General features: G+C 42.9%; 1 long non-coding RNA gene across 1 annotated transcript; it reads left to right on the forward strand.

The window, feature by feature from the left end:
* The first annotated feature begins 1,866 nt into the window (after positions 1-1,866).
* On the forward strand, positions 1,867-3,808 carry LOC134460392 (uncharacterized). The gene is made up of 4 exons (XR_010037078.1): positions 1,867-2,169; positions 2,883-2,960; positions 3,188-3,254; positions 3,561-3,808. It is a non-coding gene; the product is annotated as an uncharacterized LOC134460392 (long non-coding RNA).
* The last annotated feature ends 293 nt before the right edge of the window (positions 3,809-4,101 follow it).

A 4,101-nucleotide genomic window follows, 5' to 3' on the forward strand; every position in this document is an offset into this window, starting at 1 on the left:
AGCAAGTGTGCTTATGAAGAGTGTGTGTGTGTGAGAGAGTGAGAGAGAGAGAGAGAGAGAGAGAGAGAGTGCGTGCGTGTGTGTGCGTGCGTATGTGCGTATGTGTGTATGTGCGTGCATGTTTGTATATGTGTGTGTGTGTGTGTGCGTATGTGTGTATGTGCATGTGCGTGCCTGTGTGTGTGTGTGTATATGTGTGTGTGTGTGTGTGTGTGTGTTCACCCTTTGCTGTTCTGCTGTGGGAGTTTGAGACTGACCATTACTTCTCTCACAGGTGCCTACAGGTGTTTGAAGAGAGATATGACAGCCTTGCACACTGTGTGTGTGTGTGTGTGTGTGTCTGTGTGTGTGTGTGTGTGTGTGTGTGTGTGTGTGCGGCGTGTGTGCCTGCGTGCACTTATGCATCTGTCTGTCCCTTGGAGATATCTCCTTTTTGCTGGGTATGAAAGGATCACAGACACACACACACACACACACACACACACACACACACACACACAGACACACACACACACACGGGATCACATGCCCTCTGGTGGACTGGTGCCAGTCAAGCTGGCCAGAAAGATAGCCGTCATAACATTTAAATGGACAAGCACCTTCTGACCTAGCCTGGGCGAATAGCCGACTGTTGACTCCGTCAATCAGTCTGGCAAAAGCCATGAGGAATCCGTCTCCGTGGACGATGGGAGATGGTCTGATCTTACTCTGTCATTAGCACCTTCTGACCGGCAAGGTGGTAAAACTACAGTCTGTTACACTCAACCCGTCAATATACGAGACTTTTAGAAAAAAAAATGTGGGGGCTTTTCATGCCTGTTTTTGAGACAGAACAGTGTGAGGGAGACAGGAAGCGAGTGGGGAGAGAGAGAGACAGGGAAGGATCTGCAAAGGACCCCAGGCTGGAAAGGAACCCAGGTTGCTGGCGTAATGGTAGGCCTATGTCAAGTCAAGTCAAGTGGACTTTATTGTCAAAAATCTATGTAACAGGGTTAGCACAGAAGTATGAAATTGCGTTTGACCAGTCTCCAATGTGCAGTTTTAACTAAAAAACATTTAAATTAAGCATTGATAATAATCTCTCACACACACGCACGCACGCATGCACACACACACACACACACATACACACATACACACATATGGTATCTTAGCTCATTGAGACACTGCACCCCCTATACAGTCCCAGGAAAAAGTTTGTACACCTTTTGAAATTTCTTACATTTCTTTCAAAATTTATCATAAAACATGGTCTGATCTTCCCGGAAATCTCAAGAAGGAACAATCAGAGTCTGCTTTAATTAATTCCACCCAAACATTTACATGTTATCATATTTTCATGAGGCCATAACATTCACAGGAGAGCAGGGCATAAGTAAGTACACCCTTGCATTAAGTAGGTTTTAACCCTCAGTTAGTTGCAATATCATCAACCAGACTTGTCCTGTAGTTGCAGATCAGATTAACAAAACAATCTGTTTGTATCTTGTCTCCCTCTTCTTTAGAGAACTGCCTCTCATCAGCAAGGTTTGTGGGATGTCTGGAGTGCATAGCTTTCTTGACTTCATGCCATATAATCTCAATTGTTTTTTGTCAGGGCTTTGACTGGGCTATTTCAGAATGTGTATTTCATTATTTTGAAGCCATTCTAAAGTCGATTTGCTTCTAAAGTATGGGTTGTTGTCACATTTCAGGACCCATACTCTTGTGTGCTTCAACTGTGTGACAGACTTCCTCACATTTTTTTCTGTAAAATATCACAATAAACTTGAGTTCATTGTTCCACTGATAATAGCAAACTGTCAAGGGCCTGAGGCAGCAAGGTAGCCGCATATAATGATGCTCCCGCCACCATATTTACACACTAAGAAATGCTGGGTTGTTTTGTCAACCCAAGTGCTGAATAACAGCTGTTGGGTAAACGTGTTGGGTTATTCTAATGCAGTGTTGGGTTACTCTAACTCAATATTGGTACAGTGGGGAACATCTATGCTACTCTGCTGATTGGGTTATTAGTTAGGTTACACAATAACCCAACTCACTGGTTTATTGTACCCAACACTGTGTTGCCCTGCTACGTTTGAAATCAGAGTTCCCTGCAGATAACGTTCTTTCTGCCTGCCCGCCCTGGAAGAAGTGAACTGACCGGAGTCTTCAACAAAAATGAAGGTTTGTAATGTGTTTTTACTGTTTTACTGATAGATGTGTGATAGTTGTGATAGTCATTCGTTCATCCAACGCATTACTTATCTTCCATACGATCGATCTATGAAGTATGAACCCATAGAATAAGAAGACCGTTGCCCAAGGTAGTCTCTACACAAACCTAAACCGTTGGTTACTCTCAATTACCTAAAGCAATGGAAATGGAGTCAACTAATCTAATCATAAGAAACACTGGAATGAATCTCGTCTCGAAACCAGATGGGATGAATTTTAATTTCACGAAACTCGCCTGTAACTTCAATCTGTGTCCAACCGTCTTTTGGTTTCCACGGTAACTCTCGACACAAATAACTGGCCGCAGTGCCGCCGCTCTGAAGTTGGTCTCTCGGCGGGCAAATATTATCAACTCTCTGCCGCGAGTTCGCGTGGAATAAGTAGCACAAATCAGCACAAGTTAGAGAAATTAACAACAACGGAAAATACGGACGTGCCGTGTATCCCTATTCAGTTGGACTATTGCTGCTGGCATCTGCAGCTCTGCGCAAGGTAGGCTAGTTCATGGCTGATTGCTAGTCTGTGTGGTTTTAGAACCAGCTTTTCAGATAAGCCTGGACGTCCGCGAATTGGACGGTTAACACTGTATGTCAGCGAGCATGGTATAGCTACTACCTCTGGTTTAACAACAATGTGGCTTTCTATTTGCTATATGATTGCAGCTATGAAAAGAAGGAAGGAGACGTCCAGGACTGAACAGAGCTGTCACCTGTCACAGTGCAGTGCACCGACTGACTGCCGTGAGTAGTGGGCCCTATTTATAGTTTTCGGTGTGGGCAGGCCAAAGCGAATACGGTGCTTTTCAAAGAAAAATAATGTATTGACATTGGTGTAATGCAATGATAGACCTCCTTGGTGTAATGTGATGAGCATAGCCTACTTAAAAATATATTTTGCTGCAACTAAATGGATGTGGCCTATTATTCAGTTAGAATAATTTCAAATGTGTTTCTCATCATTTTTTTAGGCTATTTGCTTGGATGTTGCTGAAAGAAAGGAGGCATTCTTCATTGTGCAGCACTAGCCTACTGTGGGTAAGTCACTGTTTTGTCCGTGTTGCAATAGTTTGGCTACCACTAGTGCATCCTTATACACTTAAGCCTTGACCAAATTGAGTTTCATTGCTAGTGATTTGACCTCATTCAATTGGATCCTCATATCAGAAGCATTTTTGTTTTCTGATATTTGTTTTTAATAGCCAACACTTTCTTTACTAGCTAACACTTTCTTATTTAGCCATTTATTTCACAGATGGTCTGACCTGTCTTGCAATGTCATCATCATTTTATAATTTTGTAACTAAATGATTATGTCGCATGTGTGTTTTTCTTTTCATTCAGAGGCCGAGAGAGTTTTGACGAGGCTTCTGTACCCAGGAGGCGGAGGCAGCAATTCCAGCTTCAATGCGCACAGTCCTTTAAAAGGGACACCCAGCTAAGATTTTATTGCAAATTCTACACAGAATGCACTGCTCTACACATTTGGTTTTGGAAACACTGTGTATTATTGTAAGTGTACACCAGGGGTGGGGAACCTTTTTCATTTGAAGGGCCACTTCAAATTACTCTGAGGGCCGTGAAAGTCCTCCGAGGGCCTTACAATTAACACAAACCAAGTAGGATTTCCCCCTGCCCTCTAGGCCTATATGGAATGCAGCCACCTTAAACCAGACCTTAACTTCTATATGTCCCCTGAATATAACTTTCATTGTATTGCAAATGTTTCTTTTACAAAATATGCCATATTTCATATGAAGCTGCATAATATTAAAATTGTCTCAGGGGCTGGATAAAACGGCCTCAAGGGCCGCAAACGGCCCTCCAGACATAAGTTCCCCACCCCTGGTTTACATCAATACAGCAAATTCATGGTGACACTACA

Source organism: Engraulis encrasicolus, chromosome 12 (genome assembly GCF_034702125.1).
Source record: "Engraulis encrasicolus isolate BLACKSEA-1 chromosome 12, IST_EnEncr_1.0, whole genome shotgun sequence".
In the NCBI taxonomy this organism is placed as follows: Eukaryota; Metazoa; Chordata; class Actinopteri; order Clupeiformes; family Engraulidae; genus Engraulis; species Engraulis encrasicolus.